The sequence below is a fragment of the Capricornis sumatraensis genome, chromosome 13, assembly GCF_032405125.1.
Source record: "Capricornis sumatraensis isolate serow.1 chromosome 13, serow.2, whole genome shotgun sequence".
Classification (NCBI taxonomy): domain Eukaryota; kingdom Metazoa; phylum Chordata; class Mammalia; order Artiodactyla; family Bovidae; genus Capricornis; species Capricornis sumatraensis.
The window spans coordinates 31,266,259-31,290,440 of record NC_091081.1 but is presented as its reverse complement, the minus strand read 5'-3'; the positions used below and the strand labels follow the sequence as shown (position 1 = coordinate 31,290,440).

The 24,182-nt window shown below is 39.8% G+C and overlaps 1 protein-coding gene across 1 annotated transcript in view; it reads left to right on the top strand.

Moving 5' to 3' along the window:
• CRYBG1 (crystallin beta-gamma domain containing 1) overlaps positions 1-24,182 on the top strand; it is a 228,456-nt gene that overhangs the window by 42,686 nt on the left and 161,588 nt on the right. The window lies entirely within an intron of this gene.

Sequence of the window (24,182 nt, the reverse complement as noted above, 5' to 3'; positions counted from 1 at the left end):
ATCCCCTCCCTCTAGAGCCTTACTCCCACACACCCCCATCCCACCCCTCCAGCTCATCACAGAGCACTGAGCTGAGTTCTCTGTGCTCTATAGCAGCTTCCCACTATGATATTAGACATCAATTATAGGGAAAAAAACTCTGTAAAAACAAAGACATATGGAAGTTAGACAATACACTGCTACATAACCAAGCAATCATTGAAGAAACTAAAGAGGAAATAAAACATACCCAGAAACAAATGACAATGAAAACTCAATGACCAAAACACTATGGGATGCAGCAAAATCAGTTCTAAGATGGAAGTTTATAGCAATACAATTCTACCTGAAGAAACAACAGTCTTAGTGTTTTTTTTAACCTAGGTTTTGTTAAGAACTGTAGTTCACATTGCTATTAAACCTTTCCAATGAGAAAGTTTACCCAGGGAGCCAATTTATTTTCCATAGTAGAAGTACTCAACAAATATATATGAGTACTTTAAAATATCAAATTTAATTTCAGTTGAAGTCTATGCATTTACAAAATAACTGAAGAAGCCTGGTGAGTCACCTTGCTATCTCTTGCCAAAGCCTCTTCGCATCAGAAAAACCTTTGGGTCAGCACTTTGATAATTCAGTATGTAGAAAATCCTGACATGAGTCAAACATTGTAGTCAGTTTTCACAATATGTTTAAAAGGAATTTGTTTTTCACCCTTTAATTATCTAAATTATAATTTAGTTTATGCTTTAGTTTATTATTCTAACTTTCTAGATCAAAATAACTCACTACTACCTTACAACTTGGAGTCCTTGTTGCATCTCAATCATTTAATACCAGGAAGTTAAAAAGTTACATTCATGACTGACAAGGGATTAGTCTCCAAAATGTACAAACAACTCATGACATCTAACAGCATCAAAACAACCCAATCAAAAAAATGCACAGAAGACCTAAGTCGACATTTAACCTGAGAAGACATACGGATGGCCAAGAGGCACATGAAAAGATGTTCAACATTGCTAATTATTTGAGAAATGCAAATCAAAGCTACAGTGAGGCATCACTGCATACTAGTCAAAGTGGCTATCATCAAAAAATCTACAATCAACCAATGCTGGAGAGGGTGTGGATAAAACCTCCTACACTGTTGGTGGGAATGTAAATTGGTACAGTTACAATGGAAAACAGTATGGAGGTTCTGTAAACTAAAAATAAACCTACCATGCGACCCTGCAATCCCACTCCTGGGCATATATCCAGAGAAAAACATGATCCAAAAGGATACATGCATCGCAATATTAACTGCAACACGGTTTACAATAGCCAAGACATGGAAGCAACCTAAATGTCCATTGACAGAGAAATGAATAAAGAAGATGTGGTACAGACATACAGTGGAATGTTCACTTCAGTTGCTCAGTTGTGTCTGACTCTTTGCGACCCCATGAATCGCAGCACGCCAGGCCTCCCTGTCCATCACCAACTCCCGGAGTTCACTCAGACTCACATCCATCGAGTCAGTGATGCCATCCAGCCATCGCATCCTCTGTCATCCCCTTCTCCTCCTGTCCTCAATCCCTCCCAGCATCAGAGTCTTTTCCAATGAGTCAACTCTTCGCATGAGGTGGCCAAAGTACTGGAGTTTCAGCTTTAGCATCAGTCCTTCCAAAGAAATCCCAGGGCTGATCTCCTTCAGAATGGACTGGTTGGATCTCCTTGCAGTCCAAGGGACTCTCAAGAGTCTTCTCCAACACCACAGTTCAAAAGCATCAATTCTTCAGTGCTCAGCTTTCTTCACAGTCCAACTCTCACATCCATACATGACCATAGGAAAAACCATAGCCTTGACTAGACGGACCTTTGTTGGCAAAGTAATGTCTCTGCTTCCGAATATGCTGTCTAGGTTGGTCATAACTTTTCTTCCAAGGAGTAAGCGTCTTTTAATTTCATGTCTGCAGTCACCATCTCCAGTGATTTTGGAACCCCCCAAAAAATACAGTCTGACACTGTTTCCACTGTTCCCCCATCTATTTCCCATGAAGTGATGGGACCAGAAACCATGATCTTCATTTTCTGAATATTGAGCTTTAAGCCAACTTTTTCACTCTCCACTTTCACTTTCATCAAGAGGCTTTTTAGTTCCTCTTCACTTTCTGCCCTAAGGGTGGTGTCATCTGCATATCTGAGGTTATTGATATTTCTCCCAGCAATCTTGATTCCAGCTTGTGCTTCTTCCAGCCCAGCGTTTCTCATGTACTCTGCCTATAAGTTAAATAAGCAGGGTGACAATATACAGCCTTGACGTACTCCTTTTCCTATTTGGAACCAGTCTGTTCCATGTCCAGTTCTAACTGTTGCTTCCTGACCTGCATATAGGTTTCTCAAGGTGCAGGGCAGGTGGTCTGGTATTCCCATCTCCTTCAGAATTTTCCACAGTTTATTGTGATCCACACAGTCAAAGGTGAAATAATGCCATTTGCAGCATCATGGATGGGCCTAGAAATTGTCAGATTGAGTGAAGTAAGTCAGTAGAGAAGGAGAAATAATGACATTCCTTCCATGTGGAATCTAAAAAAGAAATTACACAAATGAACTTACAAAATATAAACAGACTCACAGACTTAGAGAATGAACTTATGGTTTCCAGGGGTAAGGGAGCGGGGAGGGATAGTTTGGGAGTTTGTGATGGACATGTACACATTGCTGTATTTAGAATGGATAATCAACAAGGACCTACTGTATAACACAGGGAACTCTTGATCAATGTTAATGTGGCAGCCTGGGTGGGCGTTTCCGGGAGGATGGATACATAAATATGTATGGCTGAGTACCTTCACTGTTCATCTGAAACTATCACAACATTGTTAACCAGCTATACCACAACACAAAATAAAAATTTATTTTAAAAAACAAGTTGTATTCATGTTTCTGTTAGTTTTGAACTTGTTGAAAACATCCATTTGAACAACTTTTTGGATATGTAGTATAGAGATGGTAAAATCTTTAAAAATATGTGGACCCAGAGAAATGAGCTTTAAATATTCTCTTACAGTTTGGAAAGAAATTTTTCTATGTGATAACTTTAGTTTGGGTTTTCCAGATATGTCCTTTAAGATGGAATATTTATTAAAGATATTGCTTGCACATATAAAAACAAACATTGCCAAATCTTACTTGAGGAAGTACCCTTTTTCTTTCTTTTTTTATATTAGTGTAATTGTGTTTCCAAATTTGCTGGCATGTTGACTGCAGCACTTTAACAGCATCATGTCTTAGGATTTTAAATAGCTCAGCTGGAATTCCATCACCTCCACTAGCTTTGTTTATAGTAATGGTATTTAAGACCCACAGACTCCAGAATATCTGGCTCTAGGTGAGTGACCACACCATCATGGTTATCTGGGTCATTAAGACCTTTTTTTTTGTATAGCTCTTCCGTGTATTCTTGCCACCTCTTCTTCATATCTTCTGCTTCTGTTAGGTCCATACCATTTCTGTCCTTTATTGTGCCCATCTTTGCATGAAATGTTCCCTTGATATCTCTAATTTTCTTGAAGAGATCTCTAGTCTTTCCCATTCTATTGTTTTCCTCTATTTGTTTGCACTGTTCACTTAAGAAGGCTTTCTTATTTCTCTCTGCTATACTTTGGAACTCTGCATTCAATTGGATATATCTTTCCCTTTCTCTTTTGCCTTTCACTTATCTCCTTAGCTATTTTCAGGGTCTCCTCAGATAACCATTTTGCCTTGTTGCATTTCTTTTTCTTTGGGATGGTACTGTTAAAGGACTGCACTCAATCTGCCAGCAAATTTGGAAAACTCAGCAGTGGCCAGAAAACTGGAAAAGTTGTTTTCATTCCAATCTCAAAGAAGGGCAATGCCAAAGAATGTTCAAACTCCAGTACAGCTGCACTCATTTCACATGCAAGCAAGGTCATGCTCAAAATCCTTCAAGCTAGGCTTCAACAGTACATGAATTGAGAACTTCCCGATGTATAAGCTGGATTTAGCAAAGGCAGAGGAGCCAGAGATCTAATTGCCAACATCTGCTGGATCATAGAAAAGCAAGAGAATTCCAGAAAAACATCTACTTCTGCTTCATTGACTGTGCCAAAGCCTTTGACTGCATGGATCACAACAAACTGAGGAAAATTCTTCAAGTGATGAGAATACTAGACTACCTTACCTGCCTCCCGAGAAATCTGCATGCAGGTCAAGAAACAACAGTTAGAATTGGACATGAAACAATGGACTAGTCCCAGATTGGGAAAGAAAGTGAAGTCACTCAGTCGTGTCCAACTCTTTGTGACCCCATGGATTGTAGCCCACCAGGCTTCTCCATCCATGGGATTTCCCAGGCAAGAATACTGGAGTGAGTTGCCATTTTCTTCTCCAGGGGATCTTCCCAACCCAGGGATCGAACCCGGGTCTCCTGCATTGTAGGCAGATGCTTTTACTGTCTGAGCCACCAGGGAAGTCTTAAATTGGGAAAGGAGTATGTATATTGTCACCCTACTTATTTAGCTTATATGCAGCGTACATCGTGCAAAATGCCAGGCTGGATGAAGCACAAGCTGTAATCAAGATCATCAGGAGAAATATCAATAAGCTCAGATATTCAGATGGCAGAAAGTAAAGGGGGAACTAAAGAGCCTCTTGATGAAGATGAAAGAGGAGAGTGAAAAAATCTGGCTTAAAACTCAACATTCAAAAAATTAAGATCATGGTATCTGGTCCCATCACTTCAAGGCAAATAGATGGGGAAACAATGGAAACAATGACAGACTCTATTTTCTTGGACTCCAAAATCACTGCAGATGGTGACTGCAGCCATAAAATTAAAAGACATTTGGTCCTTGGAAAAAAAGCCGTGACAAACCTAGACATCGCATTAAAAAGCAGAGATATCACTTTGCTGACAAAAGTCTGTCTAGTCAAGGCTATGGTTTTTCCAGTAGTCTTGTATGCATGTGATAGTTGGGCCATAAAGAAGGCTGAGAGCCAAAGAATTGATGCTTTTGAACTGTGGAGTTGGGTAAGACTCTTGAGAGTCCCTTGGACACCAAGGAGATCAAACCAGTCAATCCTAAAGGAAATCAATCCTGAATATTCATTGGATGAACTGATGCTGAAGCTCCAATCCTTTGGCCACCTGATATGAAGAGCATCAGGAAAAACCCTGATGCTGGGAAAGATTGAAGGCAGGAGCAGAAGGGTATGACAGAGGATGAGATGGTTGGATGGCATCATTGACTCAGTGGACATGAGTTTGAGCAAACTCCAGGAAATAGTGAAGGATAGGGAGGCCTGCCATGCTGGTAGTCCATGGGGTTGCAAATAGTCAGTCTTGATTGAGTGACTGAACAACAACAATTGTGTTTGTGTTTTCCCTATCTCTTATTTTGCTTTATTGGGCCCTAGAAATGAATGGAAAAAATATTCCAGAAGCATAGGAATAAAAACAGATGCAGGAGGAGCAGCTTGATCACATGTGAGGGCAGAATAGTTTCAAGTAGTCTTGAAGATTTGCCTTGGTGTTGGAAGAAATCATATGATTTGTCAGAGCCCTCTAAGTGTAGACTCAGAATGAGTAAAGGGCTGATGGCAAAAAGCAGCCAGAACATTCTGAAAACAAAGGTGACTTACTTTGTGATAGGATCCCAAACAAAATGTGCTTTTTGGTCATGCTGTGCTCCTGAGTTTGCTGTTTGTACCTGACCCTGCTTCTTGTCCTGATCACAGAAACAAGTTAGTACAGTTTCCCTGGCTGTTGGTTCAACATTTGTCACCTGATTCCATATTCTTCTACTTATGACTAAAAACCTAAAGCAAACACACAAAAAAAGAGTAGACTCTTAAATATTTATTGAATACTTATAGAACACAGAATAAACTTTGATAAGTGCCAGGCACTGTGCAAAGAATGAGAATAGAAATAGATGAATGTCATACAGTCCCTGCCTACATGGACTGCATTATCTAGTAGTATAGACAGACACTGACCAGCTATCTATAATTTTATATGAAAATTATGACCCACACAGTATTTATGAGGAGATAAATGAGGGTGGTCAGTTCTTTGAGGGGAAGTCAAAGGTTTCGCAAAGGAGATGTGAGCTAAATCTCAAAGTAGGAGCAGGAGTTTGTTAGGTAGAGGAAGGTGAGAAGAAGAGCATTTTAAGCCAAGAAAAGGTGAGCAGAGTTATGAGAGTTGCTGGTGCTTTGGGGAACTGTATGTCCTGCTAGCTAGTGGAGGTATTGATCAGTGACCCAGTGCTGTGCTCAAACTGAGGCAGTACCTGCAGGCACGACCTCTCCTCCTGAATTATCTAATGTCTTTCTGGTCATAACTGAGTTTTCAGGTAAAAAGAGGTATGAAGAATTTTTTTCTTGATATGAAATCTAAAACTGTGAAGACCCTCAACCTCTTTTCAACATGTAGAGCAAATAATAGAATTGGACTCATTTGTAGCACGTAACATTTTTTTTCAGAAATGTGTGGAGAGGTGGTTTGGGGAAATTTGAAGTTGTACAAGCATAATGTGATACCTAGTAGAGGAACCTCTCCAATAATTTTACAGACATAATATTCTTTCTTTATCCCCGGCTGAGCCAAAAAGGAAGTTCATTGCTTCCTGCTGGAATTTGCTACATATTTGCTATTCTACAAGACTAAGACTCCAAGATCTGAGTTGCCAGGTCAGAGTCCTGCTTCCCAGGGATGATTCTGTTCAATAAAGCAAAGAGGAGCCTCTGTTTACTCATCTGTAGCAAGGAAATCTTCAGAAAGAACTGGTGAATGCTTTGGGCAATACTTGTATTTTGTGTGTGTTATCTATCATCAAGTTTTCCCTTCGTATTTCTTTTTTTAAATAGAAAACTAGTTTCTGAGAATTTTTCAGTCACATTTTATGTCACTAGTAGATCATTCTCTTATCTTGTGAATGAGTCTTTGACACTCCCTCAGAATCATTCGATAAATGATGGAGACTTGTCACAGAAAGTGACCCAAAGGAAATGACACCTGAGACCTTTGTCTGTGGCCTGAAGAAAGGGTGATCATTATGGATCTTCAGTTCAACAGTATGCAGGACGGGAGTGCTGCGGTGGGGGTAACGGGTCGGGAGCAGAATGCTGAGCAGGCCCACCGGTGGCAGGGAGCATGGAAGACCCTAATTGTAAGCTCTGTGGGAGCAGGGGGCTGGTCTCTGCTACCTTATGCTCTTGGAGCTTTGTCTGACACGTGACAGGTTATTAACCAAACAATCACCACCTAAAGGAGGAAGAATTGAAAAGGTCTCTTTGTGACTGGAACACAGAGAACAAGGGGCTGCATGGAATAAACTGACCCTGAGAGAAAGAGCTATACAAGGCCTTGTGCCCCTTAAAGATAAGGGGCTTTGTCCTTGGCAGTGGAACACCAGTAAAGGATTTTAAACATGACTGGTTTGCTCTACAGTGTAATGCCAGAGCTTCCCACCTCTTTGACTGTGATCAGCAGTGAGAAACGCATTTTACTTTGCTCTTGTTGTTCAGTCACTCAGTCCTGTCCAACTCTTTGCAACCCCTTGAACTGCAGCATGCCAGCCTTCCCTGTCTATCACCAACTCCCAGAGCTTGCTCAAACTCATGTTCATTGAGTTGGTGATGCCATCCAACCATCTCATTCTCTGTGGTCCCCTTCTCCTCCAGCCTTCAATCTTTCCCAGCATCAGGGTCTTTTCTAATGAGACAGTTCTTTGTATCAGGTGGCCAAAGTATTGGAGCTACAGTTTTAACATAAGTCCTTCCAATGAATGTTCAGGCTTGATGTCCTGTAGGATTGACTGGTTTGATCTTTTTACAGTCCAAGGGATTCTCAAGAATCTTCTCCAACATCACAGTTCAAAGGCATCACTTTGACACTCAACCTTCCCTGATAAAACACACACGCACTAAAATAATTTTTATGAACAATGCTTATCCTTACTAAACGTGATGTGTTCCATTATTTTCTATTTTATTTGTTGTTTTTAAAAAGTAGTGGTCAAAGACTGCTATATATATATTTTACTTTATTTTTTAATTGAAGGATAATTGCTTTACAGTATTATATTGGTTTCTATCAAACATCGACATGAATCAGCCATGGGTTTACTATGTTTCCCACCACCTGAATATCCTTCCCATCTTCCTCCCATCCTACTCTGCTACGTTGTTACCAAGCCCCAGTTTGAGTTCCCTGAGTCATACAGCAAATTCCCATTGGCTGTTTATTTTACATACAGTAATGTATGCTTCCATGTTGCTCTCCCCATACATCCCACCCTTTCCTTCCACCCACCACCACAAGCTGTGTCCATAAAGTCTGTTCTCTATGTCTATGGCTCCATTGCTGCCCTGCAAATAGGTTCATCAGTACCATCATTCTAGATTCCATACATATACATCAATATACAATTTGCTTTTCTTTTTCTGAATTATTTTGTGTAATAGGCTCTAGGTTCATCCACTTCATTAGGACTGACTCAAATGTGTTCCTTTTCTATGGCCGAGTAATATTCCATAGTATATATGTACCATAGCGTCTTTATTCATTCATCTGTCGATGGACATCTAGGTTGTTTCCATGTTCTAGCTACTGTAAATACAGCTGCAATGAACATTGGGGTGCATGTGTCTTTTTCAATTTTGGTTTCCTAAGGGTATATGCCTAGTAGTGGAATTGCTGGGTCACATGGTGGTTTTATACCTAGTTTTTTAAGGAATCTCCATATTTGTTCTCCATAGTAGCTGTTTCAGTTTACCCTCCCACCAACGTTGCAAGAGGGTTCTCTTTTCTCCACACCCTCTCCATCATTTGTTTGTGGATTTTTTGATGACGGCCTTTCTGACCATCAAGTACCGCTATATTTAAAATGGATAACCAACAAAGACCTATTGTATAGTACATGGAACTCTGCTCAGTGTTATGTGGCAGCCTGGGTGGGAGGGGGTTTTGAGGGAGAATGGATACACATATATGTATGGCTGAGTCCCTTTGCTGTTCACTTGAGATGATTCAGTTGGTACAAAAGTAACTGTGGTTTTGGACTGTGAATTTTAAATCATTATAACTAGACTCAAACACATCTTTATTAATCAAAACAGGAACCATTATAATCAACACATTTATTCCAAAGAGAAATAAGTTTGTTTATTTTTGTAGTGTAAAAATCTGTGGTTCATGATTTGATGAACTCTTAGAAAGCATTTTCTGCCTCCTGCTGGTTGTGGAAGCATTTTCCCTGCAAAAAGTTGTTGAAATGCTTGAAGTGGTAGGTGGTTGGTGAGAGGTCAGGTGAATATCACAGATAGGGCAAAATTTCATAGCCCTATTTGTTCAGTTTCTTTGGTTGTGTATGTGCTATCAGGCATTGTCATGGAGAAGAATTAGGCCCTTTCTGTTGACCAATGCCAGCTGCAAGCATTGCAGTTTTTGGTGCATCTCATCAATGCTGAGCATACTTCTCAGATGTAATGGTTTTTCTGGGATTCAGAGAGCTGTGGTGGATCAGACAGACAGCAGACCACCAAACAGTGATCACGATCTTTTTTTTGCTGCAAATTTGGCATTGAGAAGTGCTTTGGAGCTACTTCTTGGTCCAACCCTACTAAGCTGTTCATTGCCAGTTGTTGTATAAAATCCACTTTTTGTTGCCCATCAAGAACTGGTTTGTTGTTGCTGCGCAGAATAAGAGAAGATGACATTTCAAAATGATTTTTTTTAATTTTCAGTCAGCTCATGAGGCACGCACTTATGAATTTTTTTCACCTTTCTAATTTGCTTCAAATGCTGAATGACCATAGAATGGCTGACGTTGAGTTCTTTGGCAACTTCTCATGTAGCTGTAAGAGGATCAGTTTTGATGATCCTCTCAGCTGGTTGTTGTCAACATCCAATGGCCAGCCACTACACTCTTTGTCTTCAAGGTTCCTCATCTGCTTTGCAAAACTTCTTAAACCACCGCTGCACTGTACCTTCTTTATTAGCTACTGGGCCGAAGGAGTTGTTGATGTTGCAAGTTACCTCCACTGTTTTACGACCCATGTTTGAACTTGAATTAAAAAATTGCTTGAATTTACTTTTTATCTAATATCATTTCTATAGTCTAAAATAAATATAAAATAAACAGGAAGAAATAAGTCATTAGCAAAAAAAAACCATAAAGCGAGAAATGCACATTAAAAGAATGTATAACATAACCATATTTATTTAAGAATGTATTCCAAATGGCAATGTGCAGCAATGAAAAACCATGATTACTTTTGCACCAACCTAATATTGTTCATCAGCTATGTCCCACCCAGTACAAAAAAAAAAAAAGGTAGTGGTCAATACCAGTATAGTCGACTGATGGGTTGTAAGTACAGTTTGAAATGGATTCAATTCCGTGGAAATAAAATCTCTACCAATGGAGGCTTTTTGCATAAAATTATAGAAACCAGCAACTTTAAGTGATCTAGAAAGGTCAGAAGATACTAGCTTCAAAACAATATGCAAAGTAGAACTCCGGAGAGATGCTAGTTCCAGGGAAATGCATAACAGCATGTCAAGTGTGGGAAGGATTTTAGAAGTTACCCAATCCAGATGGAAAGTACTGCCCTAGAGCAGACCTGCTTCAGGGCACGGGGGAATACCATCAGAGGGGCCCAGTGCCCAGGTTTCTCCATATCTGCTTTCTTTCCCTTCAGCCTCCCCTGCCAGTGCTTCTCGCAAGCTGAGGCATGGACACGTGCTGATCTTATCACCATTTTGTACATCTGGATACTGAAGCCTAGGGAGGTCATGTGACTTGCTTTGCAAGGCTACTTGGCTGAGAAAACAGAGCAGAGCTGCGTTCCAAGTCTCTCTTCACTGGTCTGGCCATCTTTCCATCACACTGTACTGTTTCATACACATATATGAAAAAAAACTAGGCTTGAAAGTAACAGTGCAGCATTTTGACAGGCATGCATTTCTGTGCTAGAACTATGAGTCTTCTAACACTATTTAATCAGTTTGTTATTAAAATTATGTTATTAAAAACATAGTTAATCTGTATCATAAAAAGAATGGTAATATCCAGACAGTCAAACCTCAGTCACGTAGTATCTTCATTGATATTTTGGCTAAAAGAATGGGAGAGTAAATCAGGAAGTGTATTAATCATAAAAATACTAATTGTTGAAAACCCCTGGGAGACTGATTTTTAAAACTGAGTAAAAAGATGAAAGATAAAATATGGTTCATAAGTAATGTATATAAATTAGAAAGCATTTGTGTATGTTGACTTGAGGTAATAAAACCAGTTTGAAATATATTTTCTGCTGAGTTTCTAGAGGAAACTGGCTTTTGAACTATCACAGGGCACTTTAGGGTATAATACAATGTCCTGAAAAATTTTTTTTTTCATTAATATGATGACTTCCTTGGTGGCCCAGGTGGTAAAGAGTTTCCCTGCAATGCAAGAGCATCAGTTTCAGTCCCTGGGTTGGGAAGATTCCCTGGAGGAGGGAATGACAACCCACTCCAATGTTCTTGCCTGGAGAATTCCATGGACAGAGTTGTCTGGCAGAGTAGTCCATGGAGTCTCAAAGAGTCGGACATGACTGAGTGACTAACACTTTCACTAACTTTCATGGTGACAGGATGTTAATGAAACTTCTTGTGGTGCTCATTTAGCAATATACACAAATATCAAATCATGTATACCTGAAACTAATAGAATGTTGTACATCAATATTCCTAAATTTAAAGAAAGGAGAAATCAGGTACACAGCAAAAAAAGTTCAACTAATATTGACCTTCTTTTGATTCGGGAATGTTTCTGAGATAGGCTCATCTGTAACAGGGGTTGATTTCTGTGGGAGCCCAGTGTGTGCCCTGGCCTGTTGGGGTACACTCAGAAGGCAAGCTAGCATCTGCTAGTTGGTTTCATCAGGGCTCAACAGTTCTAATGTTAGGTTTTTTTTTTAATTTATTTTTTATTGGAGGAGAATTGCTTTACAGTGCTGTGTTGGCTTCTGCCAAACAACAATGCAAACCAGCCTTAATTTTACATATATCACTTCCTTCTTGAGTCTCCCTCCCTCTCTGTATCCCATCTTTCTAGGTCATCACAGAGTGCCAGGCTGGGCTCCTTGTGTTAGATAGTAACTTCTCATCGTCTACTTTACACATGGTAGTGTATGTGTATCGATGCTACTTTCTCCATTTGTCCCACTCTCTTCTTCTCCCACTGGGTCCACAAGTCCATTCTTTATATCTGAATCTTCATTTCTTTCCTGCAAATAGGTTCATCAATACCATTTTTTCTAGATTCCGTATATATATATGCATTAATATACAATATTTGTTTTTCTCTTTCTGACTTACTTCACTCTGTATAACAGGCTCTAGCTTCATCCACCTCACCAGAACTGACTCAGATTAGTTCTTTTTATGGCTGAATAATATTCCATTATATATATATAATGTATATGTATATATGTGTACCACATCTTCTTTATCCATTCATTTGTTGATGGACATCTAGGTTGCTTCCATGTCCTGGCTATTGTAAATAGTGCTGCTATGAATATTGGGGCTCACGTGTACTTTTCAGTTATGGTTTTCTCAGGGTATATGTCCAATAGTGGGATTGCTGGGTCATATGGCATTTTATTATTATTATTTGTTTTTAATTGGAGGATAACTGCTTTATAATGTATTGGTTTCTTTACAACAGTTGTGTTGGTTTCTGCCATATATCAGTATAAATCAGCCTTAGGCATACATATGTCCCTCCCTCATGAATCTCCCTCCCACCTTCCATCCCACTCCACCCCTCTGAGTTATCACAGAGCACTGGCTTTGAGCTCCCTGCATCATACAGCAAATTTCCACTGGCAGTCTAATTTTGCATATGGTGATGTGTATGTTTCAGCGCTGCTCCCTCAGTCCATCCCACCCTCTTCTCCCCCTGCTGTGTCCACAAATCTGTTCCCTGTCTGGGTCTCCTTTGCTGCCCTGTAGGAAGTTAATCAGTACCATCTTTCTAGATCCCATATATATATGTTTTAATATACAATATTTGTTTTTTTGTCTTTCTGACCTACTTCACTCTGTATAATAGTCATTAGGTTCAACTATCTTATTAGAACTGAATCAAATGTGTCCCTTTTCATGGCTGGGTAATATGTACCATATTGTGTATATGTACCACATACATATGTACCTTAACTCCTTTATGCATTGATCTGTCAGTGGATATCTAGGTTGCCTCCATGTTCTAGCTATTATAAATAGTGCTGTGATGAACATTGTGGTATATGTATCTTTTTGAATTATGGTTTCCCCAAAGTATGTGCCCAGTAGTGGAATTACTGGGTCATATGGTAGCTTTGGAGAAGGCAGTGGCACCCCACTCCAGTACTCTTGCCTGGAAAATCCCATGGACAGAGGAGCCTGGAAGGCTGCAGTCCATGGGGTCGCAAAGAGTTGGACACAACTGAGCGACTTCACTTTCACTTTTCACTTTCATGCATTGGAGAAGGAAATGGCAACCCACTCCAGTGTTCTTGCCTGGAGAATCCCAGGGGCGGAGCCTGGTAGGCTGCCGTCTATGGGGTCGCACAGAGTCGGACACGACTGAAGCGACTTAGCAGTAGCAGCATGGTAGTTTTATTCCTAGTTTTTTAAGGAATTTCCATACACTCTGTGTTAGTATACACCAACAGTGCAGGAGGGTTCCCTTTTCTCCACATCCTCTCCAGCATTTATTGTTTGTAGATTTTTTTAATGATGGCCATTCTGCCTGGTGTGAGGTTATATCTCATTATAATTTTGATTTGCATTTTTCTAATTAGTGATGTTGAGCATCTTTTCATGTGTTTACTGGCCATTTGTATGTCTTCTTTGGAGAAATGTCTATTTAGGTCTTCTGCTCATTTTTTGATTGGGCTGTTTTTCTGATATTGAGCTATATAAGTTGTTTATATATTTTGGAGATTATTCCTTTGTCAGTGGTTTGCAATTATTTTCTCCCATTCTCCCATAAAAGGATTGTTTTTTTAATCTTGTTTATTGTTTCCTTTGCTGTGCAAAAACTTTTAAGTTTAATTAGGTCCCATTTGTTTATTTTTATTTCCATTACTCTGGGAGGTGAGTCAAAGAGGATCTTGCTGTGATTTATGTCAAAGGGTATACTGCCTGTGTTTTCCTCTAAAAGCCTATACTTTCTGGCCTTACATTTAAATCTTTATTCCATGTGAGTGTATTTTGGTGTATGGTGTTAGGGAGTGTTCTAGTTTTATTGTTTTACACATAACTATCCGGTTTTCCCAGTACCACTTATTGAAGAGGCTGTCTTTTCTCCATTGTATTTTTGTGTCTACATAGGCTTAGAGTTTGGGGATATAAATTGTTTTTGAGTGATTTTTTCCCCCACAGTTTTCTATGCATCTTATTGCCAGGGCTGCAGGTAAAATTCTTCTAGTCCTTGTTCACAGAGAGGGCAGCTCTTCCAGCACTCATATCTGTGTTTGAGGCCATTTCCCCTTCCTCACCATGAGGCATGAGGCCTCCGTGTCTGTCCTGGTACCTGTGTTAAAGACCCAGCTCTAGGAGGTGTATTTTTGGCCCCAGTACGTCCCTCCCCCATGCCAGGTAGCTTCACACTGCATTGGTAATGGTTTGAGTCTCCTCTTCTTTTAGGCACTGTGAAATTCTTTTCTTTCTTTCTTTCTTTTGAGTGTAATTACGTATTTTAAGTATTTTATTATGATCTATCCCGATTTTCTATGTGTTTGAAATAGGAGGAGAATGGCTTCTCAAATTTCCTCATTGCATCATCTAAAGTCCTTCTGAATTACTTTAAAGTTTGTTAGAAAAAAAGAAGTATGTTATTATAATACTGTTGTACCTCACATGTGTGCAGGGTGGCGTGGACTGTTGTGGATTGTAACGAATTGAGTGGTCATTGCTGCTAGAGGAGCTTAATGCTGACAAACACATGCCCCGCTCTCATGATTGGGAACATCTGTCTCTAATTTGTCATCTGTCATCTGTTTGCATTGGCCTAACAGAAGCTACAGAGAAGGCAATGGCACCCCATTCCAGTACTCTTGCCTGGAAAATCCTATGGACGGAGGAGCCTGGTGGGCTACTGTCTATGGGGTCGCACAGAGTTGAACACGACTGACGTGACTTAGCAGCAGTAGCAGCAACAGAAGTTAGGGAATGTTAAAACAAAGAACATAGGACAGTTTATTCATTCTCTCTTTTCACCTTCAACTCTGAACCTGATGTGGCTCCAATTTCAGTGCTTTCTTGTTCTGACCAGTAAATTAAGCCAAGATTTTGGAGAAATTGGCAATTTTCTCTTTCCTTTTAGCATCCACCTGGATGAAATTACTGACACCTCTTGGTACAATCAGCTCCTGGTTTTCCTCCATCCTGTGTATGCTCTTTCATCTGAGAAGAATTTCTTGTTTGTGAGCCTCTTTTAGATACTGTAATACAGGAGATCCCGTTCAATCCCTGGGTTGGGAAGTTCCCCTTGAGAAGGGAATGGCAACCCACTCCAATATTCTCACCTAGGGAATTCCATGGACAGAGGAGCCTAGCAGGCTACAGTCCATGGGGTCACAAAGAGATGGACATGACTGAGCTACTAACACTTTCACTTTTGGGGTACTACAAAGACTTCCATTGTCTTTGAAATATCCAAAAAGTTTCAAAAGCTACTTTTTTAAACAGCCACTTCACATGGAAGTGAATCTTGGCCTTATGTTCTCCAGTGGAATCCTTTGAACGTGTAGCAACATACTTGGTTTGTTCCTTTGGTGGAGAAAAACAAACTCCACAAACCATGCTGGCTTGCTGGTTTCTGCCTTGGTATGGATCGTCAGCATGGGCCTGCCAAAGAAAGGCTGGTCCACTGCTGATTTCTCCTCCAGAGCCAGCGCCTAGAATTTCTTCCCTTTTGAGAAGTTTTTGCCAAGAACTGGAGCAGGATATCAAGTTTTTCTCTACTCCAAAGAGGGCCATTAGTTGTGGAAGACAAGTTGAAAGTGCTAAATTTTTTTTTTCCGTTTTCTGGCTATACTGCTAAATTGGCCTTCTTTGAAAGTTTCACTTTTCTTCTGACAGAGAGATAAGGAAAGCCCACTTTCAGAGCCAGTTGACTGGGAGCAGTAAATGTTTGTTTTGGCTTAACTTGTACTTGGCTGTATCAGTCACGTGAACCTTGATATCAACAACCCTGCAGGCAGTGTTAAGGATGCTGCTACTGGAGCAGAAGGAAACCTGGGGAGATTAACTGTGAGTTCTAAGCTATCCCTCAGAAGAATTTGGAGCCACACGATTATGTGGGCTTTTCAGGACTGGAGGCAGACTTTCATCACTTTCTGTAGGCAAAGATCACACTCTTGAGTATTTTGTAGGGTACTTTTCACCACATGTGACTTAAATTGAAAGTGGACTTATGATCTCATCCTCTGATAGAACCAACATCAGCTACAAGTCCTGGCTGAAGATAACCTCATTGACTTGAAAACAGGAGAGAAAATACAAATGAATTCAACTGGCAAAATTTTGAAGAAATCCTGATCTTTTTCCACATAAATTTGACTTTAACCTAGCAAAGTAGATGAGTCTTTTCTTCCCTGTTTTATTGAGATGTGATCAACATAGAATGGAAACTCTGAACCCACCTGGTTCTATAGCATTTATTCGTCCAGGTTTTGGCTGTGATTGCCCTTAACATGCAAAGTTAAAATTGATGGAATGTCAGAGACCATCTAATGATTTCAGCTTCTGACTCAGGTTAAATAACATTGGGATATTTCTTTATATATTTTAGATATAGTTAATTGTTCTTAGGAAGTAGCCATTACTTTTTTATGTAAAAATAGTAGATGACACAATTCTGCCTTTAAAAAATGCTTTTTAAAAAATCTGTTTATGCAAAAGTAACCCCTAGTGCTCTTTCTCCAGCTCTACTCTTAAGATTGGGCAGGGAAAGGAGTGGCTGGAGGAAGAGGTTTTACCGCTTGGCTGGTAAAATCTGACCATCTTCTTTTAGCCTCTGTATATGACAGGCATTCAAATGTAGGCTTTTTTCCTCTGTTTTTTTCATGGTTCACTCTTGGAGTACTTCTGTGGATTCGTTAGAGGCTTCAACAAGCATTTAGACCCTGTTGCATTCCCTGATGTGGACAATGATGTGGCTTTCCACTTAGCTTCCCTTCCATGTACTCTGCCTAGAGTCCACCCCACAGCCTCTCATTGTCAAGTTCCCTTTGTCAGAGCAGCAGTCCTCTTGTGGAGCCCAATTAAGACAGCACAAGTCTAGCAACTTTGCAGTGCAGATCTCTTCCTAGGAAAACTGCAAACTTACCAGAGACTACTCTTTCTGCTGCCCCCTTTCTTGGTCTCACAGATGAGAATGATTCTAGCCCTCAGCTTTCAGACTTCTCTGATAAGAAGCCAGTACTGCCCTCTGCCCATGTATGTCCCCAAACTCCAGGGTATACTGGCAGACTTTCCCAAGAATGCTTCTACTGTGGACCCATGGAACCTCCAGGACCCAAATTCCATAGTGCAGTAAACAATTTTGGGGAGAAGCAATGTCTTTCTTTCTTGCAGGCACTGCTAATTTCTGTTGATTTTGGGGGGCTTCCCTCACTTTGATTGCTGCAGTAGGGGAAGAAGCACTCTCTCTTCTTGCCATGAGGGGAGGGGAAGGACACCCAGGTGTAAGCTTTACTTTGATGGTGCTCTTAGGTCTCCCCTCAGATTTCTAGTCTTGTTTTATTTAAGCCTAAGGTAAAAGGCGGGGGGTTGATAGTTGCCAGACTGGTTCTTCTGTTTAGTCAGTCTGGCACAGGATTTCCTGATACCTTTCTTCAGAATGTGTTGCCCATTGTTCTCAAATGTGGGGCTTTGGCTGAAATTTTGAGAATAAAAAGAAAAATTACAAATATTTGAATAAATATTTATCTCAGAGTGATTTAGAAAAGCAAAAAAACTGGAACCATCCTCAAAGTCCTTCAGTCAAAAATTTTGTAAAAAATAATTATTATGGTATTTTAAAAATACATTTTGTGTTTGTTCATGGACATAGAATTTACTCATGATACACTGTTCAGCTAATAAGAACAATGTGTATAGTCTAATCTCTTTTTTTGAGAAGGGTGTGTGTGCATGTGTGTGTGTGCATGTGCACTGAATAATCTTTATAACGGTTATCTCCAGGTGTGGCAGTATGGATATTTTAATTTCCAACTATTTCTGTGTTTTTCTTTCTCCCAGTTTTATTCAGATATAACAGACATAGAGAACTATATAAGGTTAAGGTGTATAGCATAATTACTAGACTTACGTACATTGCAGCGTGATTATCACAATAAGTTTTGCTAACATCCATAATTTCATATAGAGAGGGAAAAAAAAATAAACTGTATTTTCCTTTGTGATGAGAACTTTTAGGATTTACTCTCTTAGTAACTTTCTGACATACCTTATAGCATGCATGACTGCAGTTGTCATATTATACGGGACATCCCTAATACTTTTTTAGCTTGTAACTGGAAGTTTGTACCTTTTGACCATGTTTATTCAATTCCCCCATCTGCTACCCTCTGCCTCTGGAAACCACAAACCTGATCTCTTCTTCTATGAGTCTTTATTTATTTTTAAGATTCCACTTATACTAAGTGTCTTGAATTGTTTTTTACTTTAAGGATGTTTTCTTTAACAAACAGAAGAAAGCAGCAGTGAAATTTACATTGTTTTAAACTTGATTTTTAAAAATGTAATGAAAAATTATTTTAAAAGGAGGGCTACAAATTTGCAGCTGAGATGTTGAGAGAGAAAGAGAATGTGGCAGCAGAGCTGAGATAGGGTGAGTCAGAAGAGGTAGCTAGGGTATAAAACTTAGAGATGCTAACTCTTAGAGTCAGGCAAGTAGCCTGAGGGTGGGTACTTCTTTACAGTTGACACCATAGTTTCCCCTCTTGCTCACTCTAGTCCTAGCCCTGTGTGTCAGAAAGAAGCCCAGACATCAAAATATGGAAGGCATTACTCTGACCCTCAGACCACCACCCTAGGCACAGGGCATGTATGTTTCCCAAAATCGAATTCCTATAAAGATAACCAATGGCTCTTAACTTTTCTCTGCTGCTTTATCTTCCATCATTGGTACAGGGATGAAGCAGACATCTTATCAGTTCTTTACTAGTAATGACTGAAATTGAATTCTAAATTCCTTTTCCAAACTCCCACTTTTGTTTCAACATGAACAGCCTCACGATCAGCTTACAACTATTTAACAAGTGCCATCATGACAAGAGTTTGGCTCTAACTTGGGTTCATAATTATGGAGTCAGTAGACATTTATTACACATAAACAGTAAGCATAGTACCACGAGAAAAATTAATAATAAGAATTAAGGTTAGTCCTCCCAAGTTTTAAAGTGGTAAGATAGTCATACTGGAAAAGTTGAGCACAGAAATATTACTTCACTAATTCAAAAGACCTCCAGTAAGCTCAATTCTGATTTATAATTAAAAATCCAAGTACAGATGAAAACACTCTCTGATTATCAACTATAGCTGTGTTGAAGTCTGTTTCTGTACAGGAAACTGAAGCTATCCCTAAGGCCAGACCACATTGATTTAGAATTGCATCTATAAAGGTGCTATCTAGTAAGCTTTGCTCTCTGATTTATGCAGTATCTCCTAAGACTAGCAGATCAGAAAACATCAGCTTACAACAGGAGATGAGACCATACAGAAGTCCTCCCACCTGGCTCAGACAATACACAGTAGTTATTTTGTATATTTCAATGTGATTCCAAACATTGAAGGAAAAGTAAGTTACATTCAGCATACTCAGGGAGAAGCAGCACATATTTCATTTGGTAAGAATTGCTGTCAAAAATGGTTATGCTTTCAGTAAAGTTACATTTTGGGTAAGCTACCATTTTCTAGGACCTTCATTTACAGGGAAAGCCTCCTTTGCTGATAATGCTAGATTTTGGAGAGGTTAGAATAAGAATAGGATGTGCCAACAGAGCAGGGAGGAGAGTGAGAATGTGGAAATGAGTAAAAAGGAGAGATCTCCAAAGAGGCTTCCTGGCTTTGTGGGGAGGCTACAAGGGGGGCTGAGTCTGTGCTAGAATGGAGGTAGATACCATCCCATCCGGGAAAACGGAGGGAGTCAACACCCCCAGGAAAGAAGCAGCGATGGGGACTGGGAGACAGGAAGGTGAGCAGTAGAGGTGGTTGTCACTATTCGGGCCTCGGGGTATAAGATCCTGGATTTGGTAGGCTACCATGGCAATGGAAAATGAGAGGCATACATCAGCATAATAATGGAAGCAGTTTCATTGTGCATTTGCTGTTGACTAGATATGGGTAATGAGAGTGTAACGGAGTAGAGGACAATTTCAAAATGTCAAGTTTGGGCAATGAAGTTACCCTTACCATATCCTTAATAGAACTTGATGTAAAATCTTTTTTGGCCTTGGAGATAGGGTGGTAGAAACCATCCTTTTTTTAATTGAAGTATAAATAACTTACAATTATATGTAAGTTTTAGGTGTAAAAACATAGTGGTTTGGTATTTTTATACATTATGAAATGATCACCTTGATAAATCTAGTTACCATCTGTCACCATACAAAGTTACTACAGTATTCGCTGTGTTGTACATTACATCCCCATGACTTAATTACTTTATAACTGAGGTTTGTACTCTTCACTCCCTTCACCTATTCACCCATCCCCCTCACTTCCCTGACAACCACTAGTTTGGTCTCTGTGTCTACCATACCTTTTTGTATGTAATGAGTTTCAGATGGCAGATACTCATACATGTGGATGTGTTTCTTGGGAATTTGTGTCCCAGTTTCCTTTAGGACCACTGGAGCTAAGCCCAAGAGAATAGGGGTTCTAGCCTCCATGAGAGATTACGCACAGGGCATCATTCAGACCCGACCTCACATGTGCTTGATGTTTTGTCCTGTTAGTCTATGGACTAGGGTCTCAGCATTCTCTTGGTTTTAGCTTCCTCTCTCACCTTGTCCACCCTAGATGCAGTTTTCTTTGTGTTTTGGGGCTTCGTGTCAGCTCGTGGTTTTGTCTGACCTCTTCTCATTAGAATTGGTTTCCCCATCTTTACCCTACTGCAGTCTATACATATGTGCATCCTTTGTGGCCCCGCAACCCTTTCTGCACACAGTTTTTACATGTTTTTCTCCTTCAGTAGTTGGTAAACTCTGAACAGTGGAAACCATGGCTGTTGCTTTTTTCCTTGGCTGCGCTGGGTCTTCATTGCTTTGTGTGGGCTTTCTCTAGTTGCGCTGAGCGGGGGCTGCTCTTCTGTTGTGGTGCACGGGCTTCTCACTGTGGTGCCGTCTGTTGTGGAGCCCAGGCTGTAGGTGCACAGGCTTCAGTGGTTGCACAGGCTTCAGTAGTGGCAGCACATGCGCTCAGTAGTTGTGGCTCTCAGACTCTAGAGCATGGGCCCAGTAGCTGTGGTGCATGGGCCTAGTTGCCCCGCAGCATGTGGAATCTTCCCAGATCAGGGATCAAACCTGAGTCCCCTAGGTTGGCAGGCGGATTCTTATCCACTGCACCATCAGGGCAGTCCAGAAACCTTGGCTGTGACGCTCTAGTGCCTGGTTATTTCCTGGTATCAGAGGAGCTCAGTAAATGTGTGTGTGTGTTTATCCTTCATTTATCACTCAATATATATTTTGATTCCTTGAGAATAAATTTGCCAGAGTCTAGGCTAGCCCTTTGTGTTTCCTCATGATGTTTTTGATTCTGGATGGGAAGAATCAGTTTAGGACAGGAGTTATTCTTTGTTTCCCTGGTACTAAACAGTCTGCTTTCTTCTATCTGTTATTCTAACAAGTGAACTAATATATATGGTATTCAAATTACAGTAATATCCTACATTCATACATCACTTTATGAAGCGATTTCATGAAAAATATTAGACTAATCCAATAACAAATTGGCCAAATAAATGCTTTAAGTTAACAAATGAACAATTAAAAAGATAAACTTCTGGGTAATTAAAATACATATCAATTCAGTTCAGTCGCTCAGTAATGTCCAACTCTTTGCGACCCCATGGACTGCAGCATGCCAGGCTTCCCTGTCAATCACCAACTCCTGGAGCTTGCTTAAACTCATGTCTATCAAATCAGTGATGCCATCCAACCATCTCATCCTCTGTCTTCCCCTTCTCCTATTATTATGTGTAAAAATAAAATATATATTATGGTAATTTTCCATGCGATTAGTTCTCTCTCTCAAAAAAGATTAATGGATTATTAAAAGATTATTTCATGGTGTGCAGAGCTGATATATAACAGATGCCCATCAATAAAATATCTTTGTCTACTTCCTTTTGGATTGATTGGATATATATTTTAACTAGTTGGCATCTAATAGTTTCTTAAATATTTTGAATATCATCCCTAATTATATTTGTAGATTATGTCTACTAGACGATGAAATATAACAACTCAGGTAAATCCAAACTTTAAAAATATTTAAGACTTCTTATTTCAGTTTAATATCCATTTTTTCTATTTCCAGTTGTGGTATCACTGTTTTTATGACTTGAGAAAGTTGATATCCCATATTTAATATTTTTGAGAAGTTAGGTAGATTTTTGTATTAATATCTTCATGGTTGAGCCCTTAACTAGCTATCTTGTCAACATTATTAGTGTTTCAAGCTTTATTTTTATGAATTCAAAATTGTAGGGCCTCTTCAAATTTTTTCTTTTTTCTGAATAATGCTTCTCTTGTTTTGGACTCTGATTGTTCCATTTCTCCTTCATCCCACTCTCCTTTTTACTTTTTAAAATAATATGGAAACTTGGAATTCCCTTAGAGTCACCAACTCCTTGCTGAAAGAGCGTGTCAAGTATTACTTGGGATAGCAAGATTCTTGGGAAGCATCGGCAAATAACACTCTTTAGGTGGCAGCATTGTCAAGAATCTAGTAGACAGATTTTTGTTTTGTTTTTTCAGGAATATAAAGCAATATTTCAGTCCTTCTGCACTCTAACCTGGGACAGTACATGTTTCCATTTGCTATTTATCCCATAGTGATTATTATATAAACTACTGGGGATGCTGAAAAATGGTCCCTGCCCTCAAGGAGTTCTTTACAAGTAACTGGACACAATCAACAGCTAGATAAGAATGTGGTAATTCTATCAACAAGTGGTGATATTAGATGCCTAAACGAATGTAACTGACATTATCACCTTTTCAGGAGCTTCATTTTAGAATAGTGCTATTGCTGTGGTAAAGTAGGTGAAGCACAGGTACTCTTTAAAGCCCTCAGAGGTGGATGGTGACTAGCACACTCTAAAGTGAACTGACCTATATATAAGTTCAACAGATTCTTAAAAGGACACCATTTGGTCATCTTCTGCCCTGATGTAGTTCTTGGTGTGTTGCAAGAATTCATTTACTTTTTAATGAACCCTTGACCTTTGAAAAATAATGACTTGATCTTAAAGAATCATAGTGTGGGTTAAAATAATCAAGGGTCTGGTATCCTCTTCAGACTAAAAGAAGCTTTACTCATCAAAGTAATGCTGGAGTTGTTTTTATGAGTAAGACTTTTTCATCACAATTACATTATGCTAAGTTACCTCCCAGCCACAGTTCAGCCATTCAGTTTCTTCAACTTTTTTTTTTTTTTAAGTTTATTTATTTATGGCTGTTCTGGGTCTCAGTTGCTTTGACAGGGTTTCTCTAGCTGTGGTGAGTGGGGGCCACTCTGTAGGTGCGGTGCTAGGACTTCTCATTGCAGCAGTTTCTCCTGTTGCCGAGCACAGGCTCTAGGTGCTCAGGCTTCAGTAGTTGCAGCTCCTGGGCTTGAGAGCACAGACTCAGCAGTTGTGGCACATGGACTTAGGTGCTCCATGGCACATGGGGGATTCCCGGACCAGGGATCAAGACCGTGTCTTCTGCACTGGCAGGCAGATTCTTTACCACTGAGCCTCCAGGGAAGCCCTATTGCTTTTGAATTAATTTGGTAGGGGAAAAAACTGATCTTTTGAGCAGTTTTTATGTAAAACTCAGCAGCAGAAACATTTTTACTTGTTAAAAATATAGACACAGCATAATATTCAGGCCTATATATGTCAATACAGGAGGTGTATTGAAGCATGTTCCAGCTG